Source organism: Delphinapterus leucas, chromosome 1 (genome assembly GCF_059928025.1).
Source record: "Delphinapterus leucas isolate spDelLeu-1000000601 "Yukka" chromosome 1, BTC_Dleu_Yukka2, whole genome shotgun sequence".
In the NCBI taxonomy this organism is placed as follows: Eukaryota; Metazoa; Chordata; class Mammalia; order Artiodactyla; family Monodontidae; genus Delphinapterus; species Delphinapterus leucas.
In genome coordinates this window covers 46,584,477-46,600,590 of record NC_143129.1, presented here as the reverse complement: position 1 = coordinate 46,600,590, position 16,114 = coordinate 46,584,477, and the positions used below count along the sequence as shown (strand labels likewise).

Here is a 16,114-nt window from a genome sequence, read left to right as displayed (position 1 = left end):
CAGTGGCTGGCTAGTGGTAGAGTTATTTCAGGGACTTGCCTGGAATCATACAATGGAAGCTGACGCTGAAGCTGCCTTCTCAAAACGGCTTTGCCTGCCAACCTCCTCCTCATACCTCCAGCAGCTAGGTCCTCACTGGGGAAGGCAGGGGGTCCACTCTGCCTTTTTCTAACTAGAAGGAGTCCTTGGAAGGATCGCCAGGAATATAGAAAGAAATAGGATCTGTTGAAAAACTCACGTGCACATAATGATAATACCATGAGATTGTGTTAACAGATGCCTGTAAGAAGTTTTACACCCCAGCCAGGAACTATCAGTGCCTGCAGGTGTCCAGAAACATCACCAAGGAGGCCACCCAGGGAAGAAACTGAGGCCTAGAGAAACTGCAGGCCTGGAAGGCAGCAGGGTTTATCAGCTGGAAGCAGGCAACACTGGTTTAACAATCTGACCTTCCCCTTTCCAGCATGGGACTATGACCTGTGACACACCTTGACATTCCCAGACTTTATTTCATTGTGTCTGATTGGGTGGCTCCCCATACTAAAGAGGAAATGAATGATGACTATAAAGTCGAGTTCGTAAGATGAATGACTATACATTTGAGTTATACTTTATACAGATTCTTTATCATCAGCATTATTATCATGACCATCAAGCCCTAACTGATTACCCAGCTCCTGTTAGATCCAGTGAGTCAGGGTGAGGTTTGTCCAGTGGAGTGGAGGCTTATGCCAAACTCAGCGTTTGTGGTCCCATCCCCGCTGGAGCTAAGTTTCTGGCTGTGGCACTGCTGAGGTGCTAAGCTCCCGGGAGGGAAGATTTGACTACGGCACCAACCGGCATATCAGCACACTGATAATCTGAGTCCCACACCAGTTTTTTCTTAGCAGGAGCTAACAGCTAACATTAGTTAAATGCCTGCTAAGTGTTAGGCACTCTGATGAGTGCTGTATATACCTTACCCAGTGAATCCAATGAGTCAGGTACATTATTATCCCCATTTTACAGATGAGGGAAATGTAAGACTTTAAATCACTTGCCCAAGGGTCCCCCACTGAATTGTGAACTCCACACGAGGAAGGACTGCCTTATTATTGCTGCCTCCCTCAGGTCTAGAACAGTGCTGGGCACAGGGAAGATGTTCAGCCAAAAAAATTCTTGAAGGGATGAATGAAGAGGTAATAAATGGTAAAACAAAGAGGACTATATTCTCCCGAAAGATTTTCCAGGTTAACCAAAAGAGCTATAATAATCTACAGCTCTTTTAACCTTCCATTTCTCCATGTATTTACCCATTGGGTGAGTGTTTTCAATGGGAAGTGTCCTACTATATGGGTGTACGAGGCTAATTGCTAATTTTGCAACACTTGTGAATCCTGGGCCCAGAGTCATGACCAAGGCTGGTGAGTCATATTCCCCACACCGGGCACCCTACACACTGGCTGTCAGAGTAAACCAGAAGTCTCCATCTCTTCCCCTCCTCTGGCTGTCTCATTTTACCTCCTTGAAATGACAAAGGATGTTCTGCAGAGGGTGGCGTCAGGTTAATAGTACACTTCTGGGGACTCCTGTGCTCTGGAAACCTGCAAATTGCACAGTCTCTCCTGGAAGCCTCACTTTCTACTGGAAGAGTCCATCCCTCCCCGTGGATATCAGTGTGAACCCGTAAGGGGCATGGCTTCTTTATCACAGCCAATGTCTGAGCAGCCCCATTCCAGGTGGGTACATAACACAACCTGTCACCAGGAGACCATTAGCCTCTTTCACAAAGGACACATCTTCTCATTCCTTACTCACAGAAAAAGGTTTAGAAAGACAAGTGCCCATAAGAGAGGAAACACATTGATTTAAAGGCACACAAAAGTACAAAAAGTTGATGGCGGACCTTTCTGGGGCAGAAGGAAAACAGAGTTCGGAGGGATTTATAACAGAGGTGGCAGTGGCTTGGCTCCATTCACAGATTATTGGGTACTTAAAATACAATCTACTGACTCTCATTCACATTGTGGGTAATTCACACTCCTCTGGTCGGTCCTGGTAGATGGCTGAATCCTTGCTTCCTTCCAGATCTCTCAATTGGGGGGAAATATAAAGTCAGGGAGAAAAGAGAAAACCCAGACTAGGTCCTTGTTACCTGTGATCAACGCTATGATCAGGTTCTGATAAGTGTAGTACCCAGGTGTAGCACACAGGAGTACCCAGGAGTACCCAGGTTCAATGGAGATTTTTATTCTCCTTTCAGGCTTTGACTTTCGTAACATCTGCCATCCCCTTTATTAGAGAAAACTGGGAGTGCATAGCGTTCAGGTGTGTGAGGATGTTCTAGCTGGATGGGCAGCTACATGAATTTTCCAAACGCCAATTCCACCACAAAAAGTGCCCCGATAATTTCATTCCTGAGAACAGAGAGGGAAGCAGTGCTTTTAAAAATAGGCCTGACTTAGTAGCCTTTAAATAACCAAGAATTATGATACAAGAGAGGGCTACTTTGGAGCTCCATCTCCACCGAGAGCAGAACTTGGCAAAAGGGCCTCAAAGGACTTGCCTAAAGGGATTTGGCCTTGCTAAGTAAGAACTTCCACAAGGTAAGAAAGCTGCTGAACAAGAGAATTTCCTTCTTTGCAGCAGGATAGATTCTTGTTAGACTGAGATGGTCCCTGAAATTCAGCCTACCTTGACACAGAGGAAAAGAGTAAATCCTTGCTATTCCAAGGGTGGTCCCCAGACGTGCAGCATCAGCCTCACCTGGGAGCTTGTTAAAGATGCAGGCTCTGAGGTCCCACCCTCCACCTACTGAGTAAGCATGTCTCCTTTGACAAAATTCCCAGATGAAACACTTGTACCTAACAGACTGAGAAGCGCTGGACTGAATGACCTTTGCAGGTTCCTCCTACTTGGGGATTTGATGGGCCACCCCAGTTGAGAAGCAGTGTGGTCCCTCTGCGAGGGGGGACCAGGCTGCTAAGGAAGTCTGAGGCGTGCTGTTGTTCCCCTCCCAAACCACAGCTCTCCACTCATCTGTTTTAACGGGACACGTTTCTCCACCACCTCAAGGGGACCGCAGCTGCAGTCCTTGTGAACACACACCAGACTCCCTGTGGCAAACTCCCGGGAGACCACACAGCTTGGGAGTCCGGTGTGTGTTCAGAGGGACTGCAGCTGCAATACACTTGAGGTGTGCCTCCCTCAGGCCCATCAAAGACACCCAGAGCAAGGAGCCAGGCAGCCAACCTGGTGGTTTGTGCACATCTCCCCTCCATGGTGAGAACCACCTGCATATCTCCCCGTTCATTCTTCGGGGGCTACAGATGGCAGGCATCTCATCTGCTGAAGAATCATAAGGCAACTCACATACTTTCCCTAGAAGGTTTTGAAAAGTCATTTTTGCATAAATTATTCATAAATACCAATGGGAAAAAGAACAGCCAAATGTCATGTGGAGAGTGAGGGGTCTCAAGATACAGCCAACAACCCTCTAAGAGGATCTAGTTCATGGACACACACACAGGGAGCGTGTCCACCCAACTGCTGATATCAACCTCTGATTTGGTCCGTTTGGGCTGCTATAGCAAAATACTATAGACTGGGTGACTTAACAGATGTTTATTTTCTCAAAGTTCTGGGGGCTGGGAAGTCCAAGATCAAGGTGTGGTGAGTCTGTCTTCCCAGCTTATAGATGGCCACCTTCTCACTGTGTCCTTACACAGTGTGCGGGGGTGTGGGAGAGGAAAGGGAGAAAGGAGAGAGAACGCTCTGGTGTCTCTTTCCTCTTCTTATAAGAGTGATAATCCCATCAAGGGAGCCCCACCCTCATGACCTTCTCTAAATCTAGTTACCCCCCAAAGGGCCCACCTTCAAATACTATCACATTGGGGATTAGGACTTCACCAGATGAATCTTGTGGGGACACAATCTATAACTATGAAGGTAATAGACTTCAGAGAGCCCATTTTCTAATCCATATTTTCCCCCCTAAATCATATATTTGTGGCTAATGCTAATTTTTTTTAATGTACTAAGACTATATTATTTAAAGAAATGGAAATTTAAAAATTATGCGTCTTCATAACAACAAGTAGTGCTGTAGAAATGCAGGTCACCAGTCTCTAGGGTCTCTCTACCCCACCATTTCTGATGGGCTGTGGTCCAGTGGTCAGGTCAAGGATGGGCTGCACGGAATATTTATTCACAGTAAGGAGAGCAGTTGAGATCAGGGCTCGAGAATTAGAATGATCTGGGTTCAAATGTGATTCTATGATGCCCTGCCTATGACCTCTCCAAACTTGGGTTTCCCCATCTATGAAATGAGTGAATTATAATACCTTCTATCATTATATATCATTCAATAATCGTGTGAAGGTTAAATTAAATATACATGAAACACTATGCCACAGAGGAAACACTGACTACAACAGTGGTATTAATAGCACTGCAGTTGATATTATTGGACATGATACTTCTAGCTCTCTGGCTCATATGCGCTCTTTCTACTCTTAGGCTGAGACCTCCAAGAAGCAGGGATTCAGTTTCCTGTAACTGACTTCCTCTCACATTTCTGAGATTATAAAAGCTCTCTTGCTTCCTGTATCTTGTGAAGCAGCCAACATAGGGCTCTGCCCTTGGAGAGCAGAAGAACTGTGGTGGCCACTTGCCTGACTACTGGCCAGAAGAACTCCTCCTATGCCCTGAGCTCCCAGTAAAACTCGCAGCACAAGTTAGGCCTTGTTTGTTAGGAGGCCAGGAGTGCGCTTCCACCTCTCCAACCCTCATTGTCCTGCCCTGGTGAGCAGTGATCTTCATCCATACCTCTTTACCCTGCCCGCTTACCCTTACACAACTCTTCACTCCTGAGCATTGGCCTTCAACGGTGATCTTTCCTTCACTTTATCTCTCATGTCTGCCAGGATTCCATGGGGTCAGCTATCTGAGCAGGCACCTTGGATCATATCCAGTACTTCATGAGTGGGTCACCTGTACTTTCCCACAGTAGAAGGAGGCATCATTTCTACCCTGCCCATGTGGTCCTAACCATACCCAGTGACATCAAAATCTGTTGTCATCCATCCATGGAAAACCCACAGCCCCAAAGTCCTTCATCCCAATTCTTTTGTCCAGTGCTCCTGAACAACATGAATGGCTTGGCCTGCCAGGTAAAGGCCCTGGGCCCTGCTTCTCCCCCATCCCCACTCCTAATCAATCATCCAGTTTTCTCTTCTAGGAAGCTTTCTGCCGTCTCTCCCAAGTCAAGCTGGATTTAGGGCCTTTCCACTGAGCTTACCTCTATCCTGTCCCATTGTATTGAAATGATCTGTGTCTCTGCCTCCCCACTAAACCAAGTTCCAGGAGGGCTGGGGCCATGTGTTATCCATCTCTGTATCCCCAGCACTTAGCACTGTGCCTAATACATACTAAGCATGCAATAAATGTTGAAGGAAGAAAGAAAGAGGGAGGGAGGGAAGGAAGGAAGGAAGGAAGGAAGGGAAGGAAAAAAAAGAAAGAATAACAGTCATAGGAAGAAGGAAATAATGAGAATAGGCTGGATCTAATTCTGCAGAAGACTTCCCAGTGGCCCTGAGCAGTGAAGCTAAAACCCATTCTCCTCTATATTTAATCTTCCAACTTCTCCATCCCTGTTATTAATATAAAAATAGAGTGAGTTTATATAGATTCATTAACATTGTTGGCTAAATAATCATGATAGTTCTTGGAGCCCTGGGCCGTCAGCAAGCCCTATAAAGTACTCTCTACTGACAGCAGGGCATAAAACCATCATCAAACACAAACACTGAACTTTTTCCTGGTCACAGATACACAGTCCGATCAAAGGTTAAGGTCAGTCACTTCTTGTGTCCATGAGCCCTCTACAGCTGACAAACATTTCCACATACATCCAAGGAGTGGGGGACCAAAAACCCCTTCAGAATTCACTGTTGGTCATAGTCACCTTATAGGTATCTCCACAAATGGAGAGGAACAGGGGCCCAGAAAGGTAAACAGCAAAACAAAACAGCCAGATGGTCCAGAAAGTATCCACATGTGTACACATAGACACACACTCAACAGTTTAACTTCCCTAATACTGTTTTGCTCAGATTAATAATTAAATGGCCTTGTGTACTTTGACTAGAAGCCAGCTGCTCAACAAGGAGAGGTGACGGAGAAGCATATCCAAGAGGTCAGCCTGGAATGGAAATTAACCAGCCCACCATGCAGATTATCTAGAGTTTCTTACATTCATTCCCTATATCTTCTCTGCCATTGTTCAACTCAGAATTTTAGAGGTGGATTTAGAGAGGGATTAGGTATGAGGTATGAGAAAGCTCACTCTACAAACTTTGGTCTGTTCCAGCCAATTCAGTCATGATTCTCTCTACACCGACTGGAAGTAATAGTTTGACCCTGAAGCCTGAGCCCAGCTGTCTTGGTTGTGTCTGGAGGACAGCTCCTCTTGGCCTTGGGTGCTAATCAACCCACACATCCTCTCCCTTCAGCAGATCACGCCCCCTTGTAGGTACCATGACATCTTTCCTGACAGAGTGCATATTCCCCAGGATTCACTTTGTGCCAGGAATTTTGTTCCTGAAGGTAGAAATCATGTGGCAGTTACCTTCCAGGGTGTTGGAAAAATGAATGTGGTTGTAGGAAAAGATAATCTACTATAGATTACTTTTTAAAAATACTGTCAAGTATTCGTGTCACTGGAGAGGAAGAGCTTAAAGTTAACAAAGGATCTGAGGGGAGCCCAGCTAGTGCTCAGGCAAGGGAGGCAGAAGTGGGGAAAAGGAGTGAGAGGGAAGAAGGCACAGGCCACAGCAGGCAGTCGTCCTCCCCAAGTCCAAGGACGGCGGTGCCTCCAGGAGAGCAGAATATCCCCCCGCCCCTCCCCCCAAGGTGCCTACCAGACACGGAAGCTGGTGCCCGCCAGGGCCTGCTTCTTTCCCACTCCCCTCCTCTTTTTCCTCCTTCTCTCCCTGCCTCCTTTCCTTCCATCCACTTTTATTGACCATCTGTGTGTCAGGTACTGTGTAGGTGGTGGGAATATGAAGATGATAAAAGAGTTCCTAACCTCAAGTTATCAAGTAGTAAAACTAGTAATCAACAAGTTCAACAAAGCAAACAACGCAATTACAACTCAGGGCTCATGTTAGTAAATGTGCCAGACCCAGGGGACCTCAGTGGAAGCTGTGGCCATTTCCACCTGGCAGCCTTTCAGTAACAAGGTGGATCTCAAAATTTCTCTACTGCTCTAGATTTAAAACAACGAATAAGAATCTGCTGTATAGCACAGGGAACTCTACTCAATACTCTGTAATGGCCTATATGGGAAAAGAATCTTAAAAAAAAAAGAGTGGATATATGTATCTGTATAACTGATTCATTTTTCTGTACACCTGAAACTAACACAACATTGTAAATCAACTATATTCCAATAAAAATTTAAAAAGAAAAGAACAAAGAGACATGACAACTAAATTCAATGTCAGAATTTTGACTGGATCTTGTTTGGAAAAAGTCTATTAGAAGACTTATTGGGGGACATTTTGAAAATTTCTGTATGGATTAGGAATTAGTTAATTCAGGTAATTATTATTAATTTTCTTGAGTATAATAAAGATGCTTGTGAATATGTAGGAAAATAACCTTATTTTTCAAGAGAGGTATGTTTGAGTATTTAGGGCTCACATCTATATCTTACTTTGAAAGGGTTCAGAAAAAAAATACATACATATATATATGTATATATATATATATACAGCAAAATGTAAGCAACTGTAGAATCAAGGAGAGGGATTCGAGGGTCAGTTGTACTATCCTTTCAGCTTTTCCATACATTTGAAACTTTTGCTAATACAATCAACTGAAAAAATTCTCTCCACTTGCTAGCTGTTACACTAAGGACTTAGAATAAAGCGGTTTGTGCGTCAGTTCGCCAACCAGTAATCACAACTAACATTTACCAGGTGCCAGGAAATTCTGAGAGCTAGCATGCGTCCTCACAGCAACACTGCATTATGGGTTTTCCTTCACAGAGAGGGGAAACTGAGGTTTGGCGAGGGAAAGCACTTAACCCACATCACAGAGCTCGTAACTGTCAGGGCCAGATCCCAACCTGGCTTTGATCTGCTTCTAGGCCACTAGCTCTTAACCACTGTCCTCCCAGGAAACACGTTGAAATGCAACGTTCAGTTGAAGAGATGGTGACATCTCTTGAATCGTTTCCAAGAAGACCAATCTGTCAACGTATGAGTACAAACAAGAGTCACAATTGTGCCAGCTGATCGCAGTACATATGTCTGGAAAATTCACACCACTGTGACAGCTACAGACCCTCCCTTGGCCAAAGACCAGGGGCAACATACTCTGAAGCAGCCCTCAGGAGACAAAAAGTTGAAGTCAACTCTGAGCGTTCCTGCTTTGATAGGGAGAAGAAAGGCCTCCAGGGGCTGCCAGGGGAGGTGAGGCCACCGCTGTGGGAGAAAGGGCTGAGAAGGAGGAAGTGGGGAGGAAGCACGGCCTTACCTTGTATTCCTACAACACTGGGGGCAAACTGAAGCTGTAAGGCAGGTATTTCTGTCCAGAGCAGCAAAGTATTTTCTGTTTAGTAGACAAGTTGCTCCAATCAACACTGCTCCATGTCACTAATGAAGTCTGGGGGGTAAAAAAATCACAGCTGAAACATATAATGGTGTTTTCTTCCCACAGGGTTTCTTAATCAAGGTCTCATTATGTCTGAAGCTCCTATTAACGAACCCACCATTCAGGACACGCAATGAGGGTTAAGAAAGTGGGGCTGGGCTGCCATCCCTACCCTCTTTCCCCCTTATGACCTGGGCCAGAGAGAGTGAAGGGCGGGGTGTGCCCAGCCAATGGCCTCTATAGGAATTTCAACCATGACCTCAACCTTACTTGCCCTCTGCTCCCATCTCCTGACTAACCAGCCCATGCACATGGCAAAGCCACAGTTCCAGAGCCAGGCTGGCAGACCCACCGTGTAATAAACCAGGGTCAAGTTCTATTTTGCTCTTGGTGTATGAAATTTAAGAGTTGGAGAAATCATGTAAAAAGTCAGGAGGATGTAAACATTCCAAACACCAGTCTCCCAGGGGTTTGGCATTAGAACAAAAGTCACTTCCTTCAGTGCCCTTTTCTTACAGTCTAGCTTTTCCTGTGAGGGTAGAGTTACCTCATAAAATCTCCATCTAGTAGGGTGTGCTGAGTAACTCAGGATTAACCATTTATGCCGTGAGGCAAAGGGTTCCCTTGTGCAGAATTTGGGGACTGCCCTGGGAAGGTTTTTGTTTTGTTTTGTTTTTTTAAAGCAGCGCAATTGTGCCAGCTGATCTCAGTACATATTTCTAGAAAATTCACACCATTGTGACAGTTACAGACCCTCCCTCTGCCAAAGACCAGGGGCAACACACTCTGAAGCAGCCCCCAGGAGACAAAAAGTTGAAGTCAACTCTGATGATTCCTGAGAAGCAGAATCCATTTCAACTGAGAGAAAAGGGAAATCATCACCCGAACTACAGAAAGCTACAGAAATGACAGCTATTTTAACAATCCCCAAATGAAAGATGCTCCTGGGGGGAGAAATGGAGCAATGGGAAAGTATTTGTTAAACAGCTTTCACAGGGCATTTCCCCCTAATGGTTTCCCTAGACCCGAAGAATGCTCCTGCCTCTAATCCATCCTGCACACCACACAGCTCTGAGCATCCTATGAGCTACTGCTAACTCCTCATTTAAAAGCCTCACCCACCACCCCCAAAACTGGTCCCCTTCCTCTGGCTTCTCTGAGCCCCAGGACTCCCTTTTCCCAGTGATTTTTTTTTTTTTTTTTTTGCATTACGCGGGCCTCTCACTGTTGTGGCCTCTCCCGTCGCGGAGCACAGGCTCTGGACGCACAGGCTCAGTGGCCATGGCTCATGGGCCCAGCCGCTCCGCGGCATGTGGGATCCTCCCAGACCGGGGCACGAACCCGTGTCCCCTGCATCGGCAGGCGGACTCTCAACCACTGTGCCACCAGGGAAGCCCCTCACCCTGTCTTTTATTTGTGCCTCCTGACAATACCTTCTCACTAGCTGTTCCCCCACCTAGGATGCTATTCCTCCTTCCTCTGAGTCCACAGACTAAACTGAGGCTTCAAGACTCAGCTCAAATGTCACATCCTCAATGGAGCCCATCCAGAGCACTCTCTCTCCCTCTACATACCAGAAACCACATGCACACTCACACACATTCACACTCACACACACAACACACTCACACTCTCTCACACACACACACATACACACACTCACAAGCACTCACACTCACGCACACACACACTCACACGCACATATTCACACACACACTCCCTAATATGCTTTCGGGAAGTCACATCTTTTACTCCCTCCCTCCCCACACCAGCCTTTGGTTTTGTTTAGGAGATATTGTTGACTAATTTGTCGACTGGTCCTCTAAGACATCAACATCAATTGTTTTAACATCTTTTAGATTATAGAAAAAATTTAGCCTAAAGACTGGCTCCATTTGTTCTCCATTCAGAAGCCCAGGGTTTCTGGAGGATGAATGCTGAACGTTTGGAAGTTGCAGGAAAGCAAAGGGCTAATAGGAGAAAAGGTCCTGGCTCTGTGCCCTGGCATCCTCCCCATTGTCTGTCCTCCTGCTTGGCCTCCCCCAAGGCTGGGCTCTTTTCTCTCTTCCCAGGGCCACAGGATTCCGAGGCAACCCTAGATTTACACACTGAAGTCCCTCTCCGACTTTCTTAGGGTAACCCTTGTGGGGTCTGGCTCTCTGCTGTCCTGATAATACTTCACAGACAGGGCGTGCAGCTTTCTAACTTACCTTGGCTCTGTGGCCCTAGGGAGGAAGCTCATTTACATTGCTTCTTTCAAAGTGACTTTAGAGAATTTTTTTCAGTCTCACCATTTCAGATATTCTAAAATGCAGATCTAGGGAAGGAGAAGGATATGCAGAAAAACTCTCCCTTGTCTCCCACCTGCCACTTTTTATCACCAGCTATGGAAGAGTCCAATTGCCTGGAGGCCTTTAGACAGGATGGTGGTAAACTAGACAATGTCGCTGAGCTGCCGTAGAATAGCATCAAAACGGCCTCAGGACTGTAGGGCCAATGGGAAAGCAGCTGGCGTCTCTACCCACCACCCTGCCTCCACCCGTATGACCGGGCCTTACCCTCCCATGTCACCCTGCCACAAACTACCCCTCAAAGGCAGGGGGCCAAGACTTTGTTAGTTGATGGGAAGAAGTCTTCCCTTCAGTGGGCTCCCACAGCCTCCCCTGCCTGTATCCTTCAGATGCTGGGCTTGAGTCTTTGTGAGATGAAGATGCAAATCCACATAGCTGCTCCGAATCGAGGGATGGCCAGGAGTTAAGGGCAGGGCAAGGTTGCGGACTAATTACTGGGGAGATAGACACACATGCGTTCAGGCCAGCCTGGAAAGGACAGTGTGACATAATCACTGTTAACCAAGTGTGGGCTTAACCAAGTCCACGATCGTAGGAGCCTCTCCGAGGGGGTCATTCAGACAGCTGACAGCATCTTGGGGTTTCAACAGCAGGCATTGGAACTCAAGCTGGAGGTGTCTAGGTTCCAGGGCAGGAAATAACTTGTTGGATCTTAGAGGGGGAATGGTGAATTATAAGGCACGGGCTTGGTCGAAATAGAATATCATAAGGTAGATAGATAACAGGGAATCAGGATACTGAAGTCAAACCAAGATACTAGCTACAGAACTGCCTCGTTAGTGGGAAACAGGCTGAGGGCATCTCCTCTTCCTCCTACCAGGAGACAGGCCTGGTCTCAGACCTGGGCAGGGCTGACTTTGCAGCGGAGCCCTCCCTGTGCTAGACAATCGGCTCTATAAGGCCAAGGACCATGCCTGGTCCACTCTCCAGTCAGTAAGTGCCTGGCAGATAGTAGGGGCTGAATAAATACTTATTGAGTGAATGACCATTGTGTAAGTTGCTGGGGAGCAGGATAAAGATGCCAGGCATAGCCTCCGTCCATTAGAAGACCAGAGTCGGTCTTCGTCCTGACTGTTAACCACCACTACCAGAGATCTGTGTGGGCCCTTTCAGCTCTAGCCTCTGGATTAGTTTTGTCTAACACATGTAGTGCTTGGCATGCGCCAGAAAATACTAATTTAATCTTCAAACAACCCTATGAGGAAGGTACTTTATTTTAAAATTTTATTTGGCTGCACCGGCCTTAGTTGCAGCACGGGGGATCATTGTTGTCGTGTGTGTGATCTTCATTGCGGCATGTGGGATCTTTTAGTTGCCGCATGTGGGCTCTAGTTCCCCGACCAGGGATCGAACCCGGGTCCCCTGCATTGGGAGCGTGGAGTCTTAACCACTGGACCACCAGGGAAGTCCCAGGAAGGTACTTTCATTAGCCCCATTTTATAGGTGAGGAAACTGAAGCACAGACAGGTCAAGTAACTTGACCAAGGTTACACAGTAACCAGTAAGTGATAGAGCCTGCATGCGATGCCAGGCATTCTGCCTGTAGAGCCCATGCTCATGCAGACTATCATAAAGGCTAGGGGATGCAGACCCATCACTATCCGTGATTATCCACGTAGCGCTCATCTCTGTGATGCTCCCGAAGCCATTCACCACCCCTAAGCGTCCTGAAGAGTCTGATATCCTGGTAGTGGCCACCTGACATGGAAACAATTCCCACTGTCTTGGCATGTCTCTGAAATGCAAGTGAGACACGGATTGGTTAAAAATCTTGCCTGGTAGAACAACTCCCTGGGGCCTCCTAACTCTGCCACCTATGCAAGGACCAGCTTCATGGGTGGGCATGCAGCTGTGCTGTCACACAGGGCCCTGTGCTCAGAAGGGCTCCACATTTGGTTTTAATGCTCTCCTGATGCCATCTTGAAATTCCTGATAATTTTTGAACCAGGGCTCTGGAATTTTTATTCTGCATTGGGTCCTGCAAATTATGTAGCTGGTCCTGCCTGAGCTTGTATATTGTCTATCAGTTCATCCAGATTTCCTTTCTCTCACCCTCCCTCTTTTGTTCACAGGAATCAGCCTCTTACAATCTCAGTAAATTCTTGTCATTCTTAGGTGCTAGGAGTGTGCAGGTCAACTCTAGTTGTTAAGAGTCTCTTATTTTAATGTTTGCCCTGAAGCCCATTAGGAATTTTTTTCCGTAAGATCTGAGGATTCTGTTACTCACTCCGTCCCATCCACCCTCTCCCCATATTGAAATCTTCTAATCCCTCAGCTCCCTGCCCATCCAGGGGTGAGATAAAGGCTGTGAGCCTGAGGTGGTTGGCAGCAAAGAGAAGTCCCAACTAAAAGGGAACATTCATAGTGTTAAAAGAAACTGAGACGCAGTAAACATTGTAAAAATTTATTTGAGCAAAAATCAATTCCAGTTGGGCAGTGCCCAACTGTAGCGGTTAGGAGTGATCTGTTGTCAGGAACCAGGGGAAGGACTTATGTAGAGAAAGTGAGGAAGAAAAGAAAGGAAATTATTTGATTGGCTATGACTTAAAGCCTAGCCATAAGCTGTTTGTGATTGGCTGTCTTCAGCATTTTGATTTCATAACCTTGAGGCATTTACAGGCTTAGATTTTGGTTTGCTTTTGTGGTCTGCCACGGAGTTAGAGCCACCTCTGTCTGACGACCTCCTTGTTTAATTAACAGTTGTCTAGATTAAAAGAGATTCAAGAAATGTGTCGACTCATATAATGTGTGGACCTTGTTTAGATCCTGATTCAAATAAACCAGGTGCAAAAAAATATGTTTTAGATGTTCAGGAAACATTGAATATGGATTGGGTATTAAGTGATATTGAGGAAGTACGTTTTATTTTGTTGGGTGTGAAAAAGGTGTTGTGGTTGTGTAAGAAAATGCTCTTACGTCCTTTAGAGATGCATACTGATGTGGTTCAGAATGTTATGACATGGTATCCAGGATTAGCTTTAAAATGCTTTGAGGCAAACATAAAGTTGGAGAGGGAGAGAGATGAAATAAATATGGCAAAGTATTGATGCTCATTGAACTTGATCATGGGGTTTCTTGTACTCTTTTCTTTGTGTATGTTTGGAAGTTCTCATAATACATAGTTAAACACAAAAGAGAGGACAAGCAAGAGAGAGAGAGAGAGATCATTCAGACTACAAGGTTTCCAGAAGAGTAAAAGATGTTTACCGTTGTTCTCTTTTAATGGTTCAGAGGAGTCTGGTCTCTAAATGACCTGTTTTTTATTTATGTGGTCAACACTGGACTTTGCAGTCTCCTCTGAAACAATCTTCTTGAGCTGTTTCAGTGATAGTGGGAATGACTCCACTTACTGTCCTGCCTGGTCCCTCTTGTAATCAGTAACCTATGAGGATACCAATACAGTAAGAGCTACAGAGGCTCAAACTCATAATCTTGACTTATTAGCCTCCTTCCCTAATTTCATCCCATCAAAATCCTATTTCTTCTCTGGACCTCGTTCAAGTGCTACCTCCTATGTGAAGCCTGCAGTAACCACTGGCATATCCTGAGCCCTTCTTCCTGATCTCCCACAGCAATTACAGTCCAGCATCTGGTGTTTAGCTTTCTATTTGTTCCTGAGTTGTTCTCGAATAATTTTGTACAACCCATTCTTATCTCCCCTACAGATTGCAGTTTTCCATGGCCTTCTAGTCTGACAGAGTCAGAGTACTCAGAACAGTCCTGTTCTATTGGGAGCACACTGTCAGCCATTCATTCATGTGTTTGTTCATTTATTCCTCCAATACCGAGCACCTACTATACGCTGAGCATGATGCTAGATGCTGAGGATTCAGCACCACTCAAGATAGACCCAGTCTCTGGCCTGGAGCTCTTTCTGTTGAGAGGGAGAGATGACATTAAACAAAAAAATACACAGCAAAGAAATTCATAACAATGGTTTTGAGGTCCTATGAAAGCAGCACCCATGGTGCTCTGAGCACGCAGAACAGGAGACTTGATGTGGTCTGAAGAGTCAGGAAAGGCTCCCCTCATGAAGTCACTTCAGAAAGGGACTTGAAGGAAATGTAATAATTAGCCTGGCAAGGAGGTGGGGAGGAACATTCCAGGCAGAGCAAACAGCATGGGAAAGGCCCTTGGGGAAAGGCATTTCACATATCAAAAGAAGCCCAGTTTTACTGATATGTGGAGACCAAGCTTGAAAATATCCTTTTTTTGGGGGGGGCGGATTTACACATATGGTTGTATTTAAAATCCTGGAAAACCTGTACATAAACTATTAGAATCAATAGGAGTTTAACATTTGTATTGATATAGGATAACCATAAAACACAGCAGAAATCAATTAGGAAATATGACTTATAAAAGATCCCAGTCACAATAGCAAAAAAACCCATACAATACCTGGAAGTAAGCTCAATGGAAATGTGCAATTCTTTTATTTAAAAAATTATAAAATATGATTAAAGGACATAAAAATGAATAAATCGATAGTTAAACTAACCCCATCAATTGACCCAATATCATGATGGTGCTAGTGCTCCTCAAATTACTGTATATGTTCCATTAAATATGTTCATGTCCTATGACCCAGTAATACTTCTAGGAACATAACCTATAAAAACTTCCTCAGAGCCATGTGCAAGGAAATTTTTTGCAGCACTGTTTGTAATTGGGAAAAAAAATAGAAGGAATCCAAATGTCCACCAGTTGGCAAATGCATATTCATATGAAGAAGTGGTATACCTCAGTTAAAAAGAATGAAACAGATAAGTATACACTCTGCTCTGCAAAAAATACAAGTGTCTGGCTGCAAATTAGGCCGTATTTGATTGGTAACTGAAAGAACAGTGTCAGAATAATATAGAAGTTACATCCATTCATATGCCATCATCTTCCTTAACAGGTTAATGTAGTGAAGCAATAAAGACCACGCTTTCTCACAATTAAAGAAAATACTTAGTAAGATATGGAGATCTTAATGGAAAGGCTGAAAGTTCTTTCTAAGTGCCATTAGTGCACGCAGTAGATGGTTTAGTGGCTTCAAAAATTGCCGTGCATTTCATAGCATTAAACTATATCGTTGTGCTGATGAAAAAGCTGCCAAGATATTTCTCTTCTTTCCTTTA

The 16,114-nt window shown here is 45.2% G+C and overlaps 1 protein-coding gene across 1 annotated transcript in view; it reads right to left on the bottom strand.

Annotated features, from left to right (window-relative positions):
• PPP2R5A (protein phosphatase 2 regulatory subunit B'alpha) overlaps positions 1-16,114 on the bottom strand; it is a 183,345-nt gene that overhangs the window by 135,115 nt on the left and 32,116 nt on the right. The window contains exon 2 of the mRNA XM_089909469.1: positions 8,521-8,649. The gene's annotated coding sequence lies outside the window, so the exon portion shown is untranslated. The remainder of the gene's footprint in view (positions 1-8,520; positions 8,650-16,114) is intronic.